Source organism: Antechinus flavipes, chromosome 1 (assembly GCF_016432865.1).
Source record: "Antechinus flavipes isolate AdamAnt ecotype Samford, QLD, Australia chromosome 1, AdamAnt_v2, whole genome shotgun sequence".
NCBI lineage: Eukaryota > Metazoa > Chordata > Mammalia > Dasyuromorphia > Dasyuridae > Antechinus > Antechinus flavipes.
In genome coordinates this window covers 660,964,407-660,980,622 of record NC_067398.1, presented here as the reverse complement: position 1 = coordinate 660,980,622, position 16,216 = coordinate 660,964,407, and the positions used below count along the sequence as shown (strand labels likewise).

At 40.4% G+C, this 16,216-nt stretch overlaps 1 long non-coding RNA gene across 1 annotated transcript; it reads right to left on the bottom strand.

Moving 5' to 3' along the window:
* Nucleotides 1-8,865: 8,865 nt before the first annotated feature.
* On the bottom strand, nt 8,866-12,245 carry LOC127541674 (uncharacterized). Its single transcript, XR_007948462.1, has 3 exons — nt 11,680-12,245; nt 9,165-9,222; nt 8,866-9,053 (listed from the first exon to the last, which is right to left on the bottom strand). It is a non-coding gene; the product is annotated as an uncharacterized LOC127541674 (long non-coding RNA).
* Between the last annotated feature and the right edge of the window lie 3,971 nt (nt 12,246-16,216).

Here is a 16,216-nt window from a genome sequence, read left to right as displayed (position 1 = left end):
TAATCACTTACTGTAAGCACCACTATGTATCACTGAGCTACATGCAATAAATAAATACAAGCTTGACAACCCAAGCCCTCATGGAGCTTACATTTTGTGAAGGAAGATTGAACACAAAGGGAAGCTGGGTTACTAACCAGAGCCTCCTCCAGATCGTACCCTCTTAACCCTAGCTGTACCTCAGGTTTCTGTCCTAGGTCCTCCTCTCTCTACACTCCTTCACTTGGTGATCTCATCAGCTCCTGTGGATTTAATCATCATCTCTTTGCTGGTGATTGTCAGATCCACCCCTCTCTTATCTCAGATTCTCTGCTGAGTTCCAATCTTGCATCTCTAACTGCCTTTTAGACATCTCAAAATGGTTGTCCAGTAGACATCTTAAACTCAATATGTCCAAAAGAGAACTCATTTTCCCTCCTAAACTCTCTATTCTCATATCACTTTAGAGGATACCACCATCCTCCCAGTCCCTCAGGCTCACAATCTAGGAACCATCCAGGATTCCGCACAATCTCTCATCTCCCATACGCAAGCTATTGCTTAGGTTTATCGATTTCATCTTTTCAACATCTCTCATAAATGCTTCCTTCCCTCCTCTGATACCATCACCACCCTGGATTATTGCAAGAGCTGTTGGTGAGTCTGCCTGCTTCAAATCTCTCCCCACTCCAAGCCACCCTCCACTCTGATGGTAAAGTGAGTTTCCTAAAGTGCAGGTCTGAACATGTCACATCCCTTACTCAATAAAACCCAATGGTTCCCTAGCTCCAGGATCAAATACAAAATCTCCTGTTTGGCATTCAAAATTCTTTATAAAATTAGTTTCTGCTTACCTTTCCAATTGTCCTGCACTTTACTTCCTGACCCATGCTCCTAGATCCAGTACTCTTCAAACCAGTGAAACTGGTCTTGTAGATTTTCCATGAACAAAACACTCCATCTCTTGGTTTTGGGCATTTTCTCTGGCTGTACCCCCAAGCCTGGAGTGCTCTCTCTCTCCTAATCTGCATACTTCCTTTAAGTCCCAACTAAAATCCCTCTTTTATTGGAAGCCTTCCCCAACCTCTCAATTCCAGTGCCTCTCTTCTGTAAATTATGGTCTATCATCTATATAGTCTAAGTGCCATATATATGTATATTTGTATGTTGTCTCTCTTATTATATTCTCAACTCATTAAGGGATTTTTTGGTGTCCCCCTTGTTTAGAACAGTGCCTGGCCCAAAGCAGATCCTTAATTAATGCCTCTTGATTGATTAGTGGCTTGAAGATGGAGTAGAGGCTTAGACAAGATAGAGTAGAATCTCACCTATCAGATCCTAAGACAATTCTTACTTCTCCAAGTTATTGTGAAGCTTAAATGGCAGAATCAGGTGAAGATGCGGAGAAGTCAAATCCAGCTTATTGGCTCCCCATAATGGCTCTCTCATCAGTCTTCTCTCTCCTCATAGGACCATACTTTAGTTCAAATCTGGGACTAACTAGGTCTTGTAGCCTCTGGTTTCCCCTCTTCTCCAATTCTTCATACAATGACCTGAATCCACCCGAAATTCAGAAGCATCATTCCACTCAGCCTTCTGTGGCTCTTAATCAACACTAAGATAAATATAAAATCCTGTACCTGGCCTTAGAGACCCTCAATCTACCTTTTCCAGCCTTACTTTATATTATTTACTACTCTTCTTTCTGAGTTCTGAAATTATCTCATCCCAAAAGACAGCCTGTATTTATTCATCTATCTACTTGTATTTTGAAGAAAAAAGGAAACTCCTCAAAGACAAGGACTGCTTGATGTTTTTTGTCTTTGTATCCAGCATTTTGTGTAGCACTTCTAACAGACATTTAATAAAGGTTGTTGAGCTGCCACTTCTTCCAAGAAGTCTTCCTCATCACTACAAACCACAGAGGCCTCTCTCCTCTCTCACCTCAAAGTTCACTTTGTTTTTCTCTCTTTTGGAGTCCTTATCACATTATCATTTTTAATTAATTGTTTTTTAAAAATAGATTTTATTCATATATTCTTTCATTGCTTAGATTTTTCATGAGTCTCCATGAGCCATTGTTTATAAAGACATTTTTTTGGAGAATCTTGATTTTTTTATTCAGCAAATTATCGGAACTTAACAAATTAATCTTTTAAAGCTGTATAAAGAAAAAATTTAAAAATATTCAGCTAAATCAAGCAATATATCCCTCCAAAATCTGTTATTATATATAATGTTCCTTACCAGTGGATCCTTCACCTCTGTATCAAATGTCTCCCCATATCATTTCTATGGGGCCAACCTTGTTCTTTGTAATTTTGTAACATTCATTTTTGATTGTTTTGTTATTGTTTACATTTAAATCATTATGATGACTGTGTATTGTTCTCTTGGTTCTGCTGACTTCACTTTGCATCAGTTCACATAAGTTTTTCCATGCTTCTCTGTAATCATTATATCTATCATTTCTTCCTACAGTGATATTCTAGTACATTCATATACCACAATTTATCTAGTCATTCCTCGAGTGATGGGCATCTTACTTTATTTCTAGTTTTTTTGCTATCACAAAAAGTGATGCTTTATTTTAGCTGCTTCATTTGCATAACACCAAATTGTTTTCCCGAATGATTGTATTATTCAAAGTTCTATCCCAAATATATTAGTGCACTTGTCTTCCATGGTCCTTCCAACATTAATTATTACTATCTTTTGTCATCTTTGCCAATTTTCTAGGTGTTATATTATCATTTCAATACTTGTTGGATCTATGATTTTCTTGGTGATCTATCTACCTAAGCAGATTGTGGTCCCTGCATATCTGATTGTATGATCCAAGTCATATTTATATACATTTTTCTCACATTTATATAATAATTTAGGGGTCCTCAAACTTTTTAAATAGAGGGCCAGTTCACTATCCCTCAGACTTTTGGAGGGCCGGACTATAGTAAAAACAAAACCTTTGTTTTGTGAGCCTTTAAATAAAGAAACTTCATAGCCTGGGTGAGGGAGATAAACATCTTCAGCTGCTGCATCTGGCCCACAGCCGTAGTTTGAGGACCCCTGAAAGGTTTGCACGATTCTCTTGTCACAAAAGCCTGATGAAGGAAGTAGTCTAAACATTTTATTTTGCAGATGAAAAAACTGAAGCAACAAAGAACGGAAGGGGCTTTTCTCAGTCATCAAGCTAGTAAATTACAGAGTTGGAATCTGAAGCCATCTGATCCCAAGTTAAGTGTTTTTTAAATTTCTGTCTTTTCTGTTTTATCCTATCGACCCTCCCCACCTCCCCTCAGTCTATCAACTCTCTGAGCATTGGGAATCTGTTTCCTCCACAGTCTAGCAGAGCACTGGTTCCAACAGGTACCTCAGGAAGTGTGTACAAGTGTATATTCGGAGTCAAGAACTGGGTTCGAAATCCAGTTTTGCTCCTTACAGATTGAATGACACTGGACAAATCACTTAACTAAGTTTCTTCATCAATATTGCAAAGGATCCATAATCTCATCAACATGGGCCTCCTTCCACATCCCTAGAATTACATCCCATGTAAATCTCATCCATGTCTTGACTATCCCATCACAGGGACTTCACCCTGTTGTGGACCTGTGATTTGCCCAGGATCACATAGCTAGGAAGTGTTAAATGTCTGAGGCTGAATTTGAACTCAGGTTCTCCTGATTCCAGGGCTGGTGCTCTATCCACTCCACCATTTTGCTGTCCCTTTCCTTGAGTCCTGTTGACATTTTGTGGATACAAAATGGAACATGAAGTTTTTCTGTTGGGAACTGCTATGGAACCAACCCTTCTCTTTCCCCAGACCATACATACACACAGCAGCCCATTTTATAAAAATGGAGGTAACAAAAGATATGTTATACTTCCCTCACTATGTTGTAGGATTCTCTCATACTTGTCATTGCAAATAAACATATATATATAGTTGCATAGCAGTGAAATGCTTTAAAAAAATTGGATTCTAATTAGCTATAATAGATTGAATTGAATTAACTCTTATATTTTACCCCTCCTCCATCCTTCCAGGACAAGTACAGGTTACAGGATAGTTCATAGCCCTGAGGTGAGCAACTAGTCTCAGATAACTAACTAGCTATGTGACTCTAGCCTCAGTTTCCCCAACTAAAAAATTAAGAAATAATTGCACTTTTTTCTCAGGATTGTTGTGAGAATCAACACAGGTAATAATTGTAAAGTGCTTTGCACAGCTCCCGGCAAGAAGTAGACACTGAAATGTCCAGAATAATGTAAATTTCCTGTAAAATTCAGAAGGTAGATGTGTCTGCTCTGCTTTTGATTCACCATGAGATCTAGGGCAAGTTGGTAGTCCACTCATTATCAGCTTCCTTGCCTATAATAGGTGGTAATTGGGGAAGACACAGAAATCCATGTAAGATGAAGTAAGTAGAACTATAATAATTTACATAATGATCATAGTAATGAAAAGAAAACAAGATTGAAAGACTTCCAACTCTGATCTATGCAGTGCCCAATTGTGAGTGATAGGGAAGAGAAGTGGGGGACTGTACATGCAGAATGAGGTATATCTTTTCAACAATGGTCAAGATGTCAACTTTTTTGTTGGACTGTTTTTTTCTTTTGGAGTCACTATGATAGTGATATAAAAAAATCAACAAGAAACTCAAAAATAAAAATAAAATGAGAGTAAGCTGTATAGCCTGGAGGATCATACCCAGGCACAATGAAGTCTTGTGATTTGGGGAGGGAAAGGAAAAAGAAACATATACTAACCTGCTGCAGGGGCTGGGCATCTTCCCTCACCTCCCCATTTACTCAGATGGAGTTCATAAGACCCCCTCCTCTGAATGTTACCCAGATGGAGCGGCCAGGCAATGGTGATTTAAGTACAAAGTTTGCAAATGTTGAGCGCTGTAATGAATGCCTAATTCTCCAGCTTTGTCAGCATGGAGAATGAGCCTGGATTACTTTATAGTTTCTGCTAACAGGTTTCATGAATTTTAATGGCCTCTTTCTCTCTCTTTTAATCAGCAGAATTAAACGATCTCTCTGCACCCCCCTTCTTTCCCCCTTCAGCCCACCCTTAGGGCCTTTCCACTTCCAGCCTCTTACGTGGAAGGCTGGCCACCTGGTATATTAGGTAGAGAACCTAGCTTGTGGGGAGGTGATTGCCTTGGGTTCTAGGCCCTGTTCTACTCCTGGATGTCCCTGGATCTTGGGAAAATTCTTCCCTTTATAGAATGCCATTTTCCCATCTGTAAAATGTTTGTAAATGGACCCAATCTAAGGATCCTCTTAGCTCTAGCATTCTGTGTTCTAAAGGTCCCTCCCAGCTCTAACATTTTTTGTTTCAACAGCTTTCCTGGTAGTGATATTTCTATGTTCTAAAGGTTCACTCCACTGACAGCCTTTAGTCCAAGGAAGGCCCTTTCCAGTTGGGACATCTATTTCCAAGTGTCTCTTAGGTTGGTCAGTCTCTGTTCCAAGGGCTCTTCCAGCTATGACATTCCCATAATCTAATGGGCTCTCCCAACTCTGTGATGTTATATTCCAAGAACCTTCCCAGTTTGAGAGTCTTTGTTCTAAAGGTATTCTGGCTGTGATATTCCTGTGTTCTAAGGCTCCTCCCCACTGTTTATGCATTAAGATTTTTCCATATCTGTCATTTTATGGTTCCCCTCTATGAGACATAGGTCCTTATGTCCTTCTTCCTCAGCTAGAGAAAGGGAAAGTTTAACAAAAGAAAAAGAGGACTAATCTAATAAGAGCCTAGTAAGAGGGCTAGTAAGTAGGACTTATTGATTATTGCCATCAAGTTGGGTTGTTAAGTTCCATGGCAGAGCTCCAGATAACAAGTGTTCTGGAGTTCAGGAGAGGGATTTGACGACTGGGGAAGACTCTGGGAGAGCTTTCTGAAGGGGTGGGTGCCCCCTCCTCTCTGCTAAAACTAAGTCCTGGTCCTGCCCCCAGATTGAACTCTGTTTAGTGCAAGACTTCTTTTCCCCATTTTTATGAGATAGGAAAATGAAGCCCCCCCAAAGGGATGATTTACCTCTGATGACTTGTCACACAGCAAGTCAGAGGCAGTGTCATACCTGGGTCTCCGAGGCTCCATCCACTAGAAAAGAAAGACTGTATTGGAGAAGCTGGAATGAGGGGGAAGGGAAGAAGCCTCTTGGAAAACTTTGCTCCTGCGGCAGAGCCCAGATTTACGAACTGTCAGGCAGCCATAAAGACACAACCACATATTTTCCAGAATTTGGCAACTGCAAGGCAAGGAGGCTTGGTGCATTGGGTCGCAGATATACCGGTGTCAGTCAGGCAGCAGCAGCAGCAGGAGGAAGCTTTACCCCTCCCAAGGCTTTTTCCAGTCCTCCATCCCAGCTCCTGGCACACTCACAGGCCCAGGCTCTGTGTCGATGCATACCTTATGCAATCAATCAATCATAAAGCCACATGGCAGATGCCAACTATGTGTCACTTATTGCATTAAGTTCTGAAAAAATAAAAACAAAAGCAAAATAGTTCCTACCCTCAAAAAACTTACATTCTGATGGAGGAAACATTTTATAGGGAGAGCTCCACCCCACTTCTCCACATCTACTCCCCTCAGCAGTTGGGTCCCCAGACAGTGGCTGAATACTCCTCTCTTCAGGCTTCTAAGGGTAATTGTGAGTCTGAGTTTCTAGTATTGATCCCTCATAAGCCCCCACCAGAGTATTTATCATTGATTATCAGCCAATAGTCTCAATTAGCTTAATAGCAAAGTTATTTATTCAAATGGTCTAACAGTTGTCACAAAATGTTCCCCCACAAATTTTCTGGGGCCCACAAATACAACTACATTCTTAGGAAAGAATGAGCCCAATCTTGCAGTACAATGTTAGTGAGGCGTACGTGTAGAAAACACATGTGTTGAAGGAGGAACTTACAACTCCTGGTTTCTAGAGTTTCCTTTTCTCCCTTTGTAGAGTCCTCATGAAATTCCTCTTAGGTGTAGCTCTCTGCTGGGTTCTGCCTTTATAGAATCCATCCCTGGCTCTTCTCTCTGATGCAAGGGATAATTCTCCTTGAAGCTGCTTCCTCCCTCAGTGGCTGTCTTTCTGCAACTGCATTTGTTCCTAGCTGGGTACATTTTCTCCTACTAGTCTAGTCTCTCTGAAAAAAAAATGGCTAATGGTGGGAATGGAGATGGGGAGAGACAAGAAACTCTCCTTCCCCCAACCCCAAAGTGATTCCCTCTTAGAAGATACTTTTTCTGATTTCTTACTAAAATCCTTTGAACTGGAGCTCTTTTAATGCTAGGCTGGTTCACTCCTTGATTGAACTCACTGTTAGACTAACTTACTTTTTATACATAGGTCCAATAGGATCCTCTCAGCCAATCACAATTTTCTTTCTTGACCCAAAGGTGTCCATATTTCATAAAAGGATCTTAAGATATAGGCAATCTCGCTTACACATTTTAAAAACATGGTCATGTCCATTGATTAAATCCATACATAGTGTCTGGGTTTTTGGGAGATTTCATGAATTAGAGTAGAATCCCTTCTTACATAACTAAATAAATACAAAAAATATTCAGTAAGAGTAAACATGGCATGATATAGTATTTAGAGAGCTGGCCTTAGAGTCAGGAAGACCTGGTTTCAAATCCTTTCTTTGACACATAATTGCTGTGTAACCTTGGCTAATCCTTTAGTGCAACTAAAACTTTAAGGCGAGGAAAAGATTTGGATACCATTGGCAGAGGAAATTCCCTTTATCAATGAAATCACAGGTTAAGATCTACTACCTATACAAAATGATTACAAGGCAGTTTGGGATTGGAGGGTATTAGCAGTGTGTGTGTGTGTGTGTGTGTGTGTGTGTGTGTGAGAGAGAGAGAGAGAGAGAGAGAGAGAGAGAGAGAGAGAGAGAGAGAGAAAGAAAGAGAAGGAGAGAGAGGAAGAAGGGGGAGAAAGAGAGAGAGAGAGCGGGAGAGAGAGAAGAAGGGAGACAGACAGACAGACAGACAAACAGACAGGGACAGGGACAGGGACAGGACCAGGGAGAGAATGAGAGAGAGAGGCAGGGAAAGACAGAGAGAGAGAGATTTCATATTGAAGGCGGCATTTGAGATGATTCTTGGAATTAGGAATTACAAGAGACAGAGGTGGGGAGATCCACATGAACATGCATATCCACATGTATTTAGACCATGGAGCCACAGTGAGTAGCCTGGGTCCTCTGGTAGCAAAAAAAATGTAGTTTAGGTTAGTTAAAATTCAGGAGCATCCAGGCAGCCTATTTATTTTCCTCTATAGAAGCCCAGGAAAGTACCTCCCTAGCTTTTTTTTCCCCAAAGTTCCCTTTTTGGGGTCTTTATTCTAGCTCCAGGGCCCCAGGATTTTCTCTTACCATTGGCTCCTGTGTCTCTACCCCTCCTTTCCCCCTCCCTTCAACTGAATTTACCTTGGCCATCAAAATAGCTAGTTAGGGCTCTGGCCCATGAACACCTGTAAAGTTAGAGCACACACAGATAAAACATACCCATATATGAGTATAGACATGCATACCCATATGTGTGTCTACAAATAGGCAAATACAGGAAAACTCATGTGTGGTCATATGGAAACATGTGAGAAGATAATAGATCCAGGTCAGTGCCAGCCCTGACATTTGTTGAGGTTGTAAAGCAATTTCTCATTTTGATTCTTTGTGGATCTTTTTCTTTTTCCTTCTCACCCTCTAAGACAGGTAGACTAGAGGTAGGTTTGGGTGAGATAATTTGCCTTGGAGATTTAAGGTTGTCTGTTAGTGTTGCTGACATGCATGTGAACATATGTGAAAACACATGTAGAATATCCATGAATGTTAAGAACTTAAACACTCAGATCTACCAACTTTTATTATGTATTTAATGTGTTCAGGACTCTGTCCTGGATCCTAGGAACATCAAGATAAAAATGAAACAATCCTTTCCTTGGAAGAGCATGAATTCTCCACAGGGTTGCCTAACACCACCACCAGCAGCATTCCAGTGTGTTTTAGGAAATTGGTGGTTCCAAAGTTCTTTCTCAATCCAGCACCTACAGGAAGTAGGGAAGCAGAAAGGGGAGAAATGAGGCAAGGTTTTACAGAGTGGAACAGGCATCAGATGTGGTCATATCTGGGCATCACATCTCAGCTCTGTTACTTACCACACAGGAGGGCAAATGACTTGGTCTTTGGGGCTTCACGGAACGATGTCAAGGCTCCCTGAATAGAGAAATACCTTCATAAAAAATAATGGTTTCCATTGCCTTTTCCCATTACAAAGGCCTTTCCTCATGTCAATCTTGCTGTTTTTTTTGTGTCATGTTCAAATGCCACGAAGAAAACAGGGGCTATTATTTTACTTTGTGTCTACTATGACCATATGTCTATTTTCATGTCCCCATATATTTGTAGTCACCATGTATATACTCGTCCATAAGTACAGATGTATCTGAATGTGTTCACATGTATGTTTATGGGTGGTCCCAGATATTGGGCCAGATAGGGAGTGATGCAGTATTATTATCAGCAGCACTGAACAAATGAGAAAATGGGTTCAGAAATGTTAAGTGGCTTGTCTGCAGAACTAGCGATTGTAGAACTAGGACTTGAATGATGAGACTTTCCAATTCAATCAATAGCAATCAATTAATATTAAAATGCCTACTATTTTTTAGGCATTATGCTAAGCATTGGGGATACAAAAAGAAACAAAAGACAGTTTCTGTCTTCAAGGAATTTATAGTCTAATGGGGACATGCATACAAGCTATATTAAGATGTAATTAACAGAGGGAAGGCAATGGAATGAAGAGGGATTGGGAAAGGCTTCCAATAAAAGAAGGAATTTTAATTGAGTCTTAAAGGATGCTAAGAGGTCAGATGAATGAGGAAGAATGTTCCAGGCAAGAAGGAGAGTCAGAGGAGCTTGTCTGGAGTAGAGAGATGAAGTGACTTTTTCATGAAACAGTCATGAGGCTATTGGATTAGAGTATCTGTCAGGGAATAAGGTGTAAGAAGTCTGGAAAGGTTGGAGAGGCCTAGATTATAAGAGCTTTGAATGCCAAACAGAGCATGTTCTATTTGATCCTGAAGGCAATAAGGGTGTGTGTGGGTGTGTGCGTGTGTGTGTGTGTGTGTGTGCACAGAGAAACAGACAGAAACAGAGACAGAGAAAGAGACACAGAGAAACAGAAACAGAGACATAAAGAGGGACAGAGACCAAGGGAGACAGGGATACACAAACAGAAAGAGAGCGAGAGAGACAAAACATAGAAACAGAGACAGACATAAGTTGTTGGATATATGTTCAGGAAAAATCTAAACGCAGGAAGATAAATGAGAAAAGATACTCTAGTATTTGAATGTAAGATGGATTGGAATGGGGAGAGACTTGAAATAAACAAACCAACTAGCAAACATTATATTAGTCATGTTAGATGATAAGGGCTTGTACTAGAGTGGTGGTTGGGTTGACCAACTTACCAATAGCACTCATGAATTTGTGGCAACTCTTGGGGAAAGAAGGAGAATCAGTGAAAAAGGTTTTGGATCTTCTCTCTAAGCACCAAGAGACTAAGGCTAGTCTTTATAAACTTGGACGCTCTCTATCTATCAAAGGATTTGGAACTGAAATTCTACAAGATCTCAGAAACCAGCTAGTCATTGCCCTCCTATCCTGAGTTATTTCAGTTCAGGAAATTGAGATGGAGAGAGGCGTCATGATTTAACTAATGCCATACAATTAATAAGCAAAATTAAAATTAGAATCCGGGTCCTCTAAACTTTAAATTCAGTGCTCTCATGACTATCCTATGATTCTGCTTTTCAGCCCCAGATTTAGGTTCTGCTCTTTCTACCTCACTCAGCCTATGTCCTGATCTCTCAGCAGTCTCCTTAGAGAGGATAATGGGGCTGGGGGAGAAGAAAAGGAATGGAAACTGTGAGAGAGGAAAAGACAGAGAATCGGATGGCTGAAGAGTCAGAGAGGGGCACACACAGGAGAGAGACAAAAAGGGACAGACAAGAAGAGGATAAAGATGCAGAATGACAGGAAATGAAAAAGAAGGAGAGATGGGGAAACAAGGAAAAAGAGGCAAAAATAGGATGAAAGAAAAAGAAGGCAGAGATGAAGCGAGAGAAAGAAAGAGAGAAAGAACAAGAGCAGGGATGATGGAGAGCCAGAAAAGAGAGAGGGAGGAGGCGGTGGGGGAAGGGAGGAGAGAAGCTCAGAGAGAAAATGACTGAGGGCAGAGGCAGGCAGGAGGATAGGCGAAGAAAAAGTGCGGAAGAAAGAGGGGAGGGGAGAGGAAGGGGGAGAGAAGGGAGGCCACGAAGGAGTACAGGAAGGAGAATGAATAATAACGGGAGACAGGGAAGAAAATCGACTGGAGATCCCAAAGCACGAGCTGATTTCATTTGTCCACCTGGGAGTTAGGAGACTGTAATGTTGGTTAATATTCCTTTTCTCTGGGATGAAGAGTATAGCGTACATAGCCCCAGCCCCCAATAAGCATCTCACCAGCCCCTTCTCCCTTTTCTCTTCCCCCCGCCCCTTCTCCCTCATCTTCCCCCTTCCCCCTTCTTTCCCCCTCCCCCCCTCGCCTCACACGCGTGTGCGTCCGCTGCCGCCTCATCCATCTCCGGAGACTCCAGTTGGCAGAGTCAGCTGGACAATTACCTCGCCACAGCTCATCAGTTCACAAAAAGCTGGGACGGCCGCCACTGAGGCCGGGAGGCTTTACATCCCCCGAAGCCCCCTGCCCGGGGGCCCCGGCTCTGTGCCCCAGCAGGAGTGCGGAACATCGGCCAATCACAGAGAGACCTAATGGATCAAAAGCAGAAGCAATGCAGTGCTGGCATCCGAGAACCTTTCAGGTTCAGTGAATCACAAACTTCAGAAATACGGAGAAGACTCCGAGTCCTGGAACCTTTAGTAACTGTTGAGTAGAGCGAGTTATTATTATTCTTTTGTAGAACCTTTGACTCTGAATTCATCCATCCATCCATCCATCCACCCAACATGCATTTATTAAGCGCTCATCTGTCAGGCACTGTCCTAGGAGCTGGGAATACAGCCAGAACCAAAACAACCCTGCCCTCGAGAAACTTATATTTTATTATCACAGTCTCAAAAATCTAAAAAATTAGAATTAGTTCATTCATTTACTCAAGATAAATTTATCAAATGTCTGTTATATGCTGGGCATTGAACTAGATTCTGAGGATGAAAAGACAAAAAAAGAAAAAATCCCAGCTTCCAAGCCGCTTGCATTCAATTGTTAGACATCTTAAAATCCTAAAATATTACAATAAAGATTGTGAAATCAACGAATCACAGAATTTTCAAATACTGGAATAAAAATAGCTGGCATCTCTATGGTGCGTTAAAGTTTATAAAGGGCTCTTTCTCCATGACAATCCTGTGAGGGAGGAAGTCCATGGGTGATTATGCCCATTTTCCAGAGGAAAAAAAAGAATGGTACTTGTTTCATGTAGTAGTACAATAAGCATGGGGATGTGGGGGGTGTGGGGAGAACTGTGCCACAGTCTAGTGACTCCATGTCTTGGATGGGTCTTTCCACTATGCAAATGTTAACAATCAATGAATCCTGGAAATATTTGTGTCAGTGATGTCACCTTTCTCTCCACTCACAAAGCCCTCACCCTGGTGCAGGTGCTCACTATCCCCCAAAAGCCTGCACTACTGAAGTAACCAACCCAGCTGGTGTCATTGACTCATTTCTCCCCTCTCCAACCCATTTTCCTCTACTCAACTGCAGAAGGGATTTTCCTAAATCACAAGTTTGACCACATCACCTCCTTCCATCCCTACTCACTAAACTCCATGGTTCCTTATTACCTCTGGGATCAAATAGAAAATCCCCTGGTGGGCTTTTAAAGCCCTTCCCAACCTGGCCCTTTCCTTTCCCTGCCCTCACCCCAATCTTTTACTACTTTTATTCCTTCTCTCTATGCTTACAATGCAGCCACACTGGCCTATTTCTTGTTCTTCACATACAACACTCAATCTCTTGACTTCATGCTTTTGCATGAGCTGTACCCTATGACTCCTCATCTCTGCCTCCTAGTTTTCTGGTTTCCTTCAAGCCTCAGCTCAAATCCCCAGTCTCTTCTGCAGCTAGCCCTTCCTTCTAAGATTACCTTCCTTTATACTGTTTATATATACATAATTGTGTGCATATTTCCTCTCCATTAGAAAGTGATTCCTTAAGAGCAGAGAATTTGTTTTTATTTCCTTTTTCTTTCTTTCTTTTTCTTTGTTTCTTTTCTTTCCTTCCTTCTTTCCTTCTTTCTTTTTCTTTCCCTAAGTATATAGCCCAGTGTCTAACACATAGTAAATATTTAATAAATCCTCCATTGACTGATAGACTAACTTTTAAAAAGGAGAAAAGGACAGAAGTTGGTTCTGAGGGGAAAGGGAGCTGCTCTCAATCACTAGTTATCTTTGAAACAAACCCAGTAACCAATTAGTAAGGCTATTTAGGACATTCATGATCCAATCCTATTATATGTGGAATAAACTTTTTAGACTATCTCTGATCCCTGACCTGAGAGGCATTGAGTACAGTGGAATATATATGTTTGTGTTGGGGGAGGGTATATTCTAGGGAAGTGGAGACATGTTCCTAATGAAATATGAGCAGATCACAGGATCATAGAATTGTCTGGGATCTTGGAGGTCATAAAATCCAACCTTTCTTTTTACCTATGAAGAAGCTGAGGGCCAGAGAGATTCAATGTCTTGGTTACATAGCTACTTCTGAGGCAGGATTTGAATTTAGACCATCTTGACTTTCAAGTCCATTCAGCAAGCTAGCTTAAAAGCATGAAGGGATAGAGGCAGGAGTCTTAGAACATGGGCATAGGTGATGATAGTCAGTCATGAGTGGGTTTCATAAATGAATGTAGATTTTTTTCCCTTCTTGATCTGATTTTTCTTGTGCAGGAAGATAACTATATAAATATGTATGTATATATTGGATTTAACATATTTTAATATATTTAACATGTATTGGACTACTTGCCATCTAGGGGACGGGTAGGGAGGAGTAGGGGAAAATTTGGAACAGAAGGTTTTGCAAAGGTCAATGTTGAAAAATTACTCATACATATATTTTGTAAATAAAAAAAACTATAACAAAAATAGTTTAAATAAAATAAAAATAAAAGTTTAAAATAAATGAATGAATGTAGACTATTTATTTAGTGTTACGCTAATAAAACTCCCAAGAAACTATTTTACTGATCTAGAAAAATAACAACAAAATTCATCTGGAAGAACAAAAGGGCAAGTATTTCAAGGGAATGAATGAAAAAAAAAAAGCAAATGTAGATGGCCTAGCTGTCATCAGATCTAAAACTATATTATAAATCAGCGGTCATCAAAACCATTTGGTCAGTGGAATAGGTTAGGTTCACAGGACAAAATAGTCAATGACTATAAACCCCAGCTTTTGGAATAAGAATTTATTTATAATTTATTTGACTACTGGGAAAATTGAAAACTAGTATGGCAGAAACTAGGTATTGACCCATACCTAACATGGTATACCAAGATATGGTTGAAATGGGTTCATGATCTACATATAAAGAATGATAGTATAAACAAATTAGAAGAATATAGGATAGTTTACCTCTCAGACATGTGAAGGATGAAGGAATTTGTGACCAAAGAATAACTAGAGGTCATTATTGATCATAAAATAGATAGTTTTAATTATATTAAGTTAAGAAGGTTTTATACAAACAAAACTAATGCAGACAAGATTAGAAAGGAAGCAATAAACTGGGAACCATTTTTACATTCAAAGATTCTGATAAAGGTCTCATTTCTAAAATATGTAGAGAATTAACTCAAATTTATAAGAATTCAAGCCATTCTCCAATTGGTAAATAGTCAAAAAATATGAACAGGCAATTTTCACTTGAAGAAATTGAATCTATTTGTAGTCATATGAAAAGGTGCTTCAAATCACTATTGATCAGAGAAATGCAAATTAAACTAACTGTGAGATACCACAACACACCTGTCAGATTGGCTAAGATGACAGGAAAAGATAATGACAAATGTTGGAGGGAATGTGGGAAAACTGGGACATTGATACATTGTTGGTGGAACTATGAAAGGATCCAACCATTCTGGAGAGCAATTTGGAACTATGCTCAAAAAGTTATCAAACTGTGCATACCCTTTGACCAAGCAGTGTTTCTACTGGGCTTATATCCCAGAGATCTTAAAGGAGGGAAAGAGATCCATATGTGCAAAAATGTTTGCGGTAGCCTTCTTTGTAATGGCAAGAAACTAGAAACTGAGTGGATGCCCAGTGATGTAATGGGCTAAAGCTGAATAGATGCACTGAGGTCCGGTCTGAGCACTTATGGCTAATTAGCAATTGGAATCGTTGGATTTTCTGAGACAGAAGACTGTTGTAGGACTTGAAAGCCCTCAAGAATCATTGTATTTTCTGAGAAATCCGAGAAATCCAACGATCCCCTCAAGTTTTTGAAGTCCTTCAACAGTTATATATGTTAGGGAATCCAATGATTCCTGCAGATTTTGAAGTCCTGCCCAAGTCTTATCATTTCTCAGAAAATCCAATGATTCCTGAGGGTTTTCAAGTTCTACAACAGTCTTATCATGTCTCAGAGAATCCAATGATTCCTGAGGGTTTTCAAGTTCTACAACAGTGTTGCAGGACTTCAAAATCTGCTGGAATCATTGGATTCCCTAACACGTAAAAAGACTGTTGCAGGACTTCAAAAACTTGCACAGAGAGTTGGCAGGGCCATTCTTATGGCATATATTAATATGCATTTAATCCAATATATTGGATATATTAATTCAAGCATATATTAATAGAGTATTGTCCAATTGCTAATTAGCCCAAAGTGCTTGAACCGGACCTCAGTGCATCTGCTCAGCTTCAGCCCATTATATTTCCCACTTTCTTTTGTTTTAGAACACAGGGAGGTGAGAGCCTCCAAGGAGACGCGATCACCCCCCACCCCCAACTTCTCAGGAAGGGAAGTGAAAGCACTAAAAAGGAGATGATCATGCCCTCCCTGACATCTCTGAAGGGAGATGAAAAACACCAAAGGGAAGTGGGAATTGCTAGTGGGTATCTGGGCTGAAGGGTCTTATTAGAAACAGGTATGCACAAACCCATTGGCATGGGAGGTATTACACAAGCACA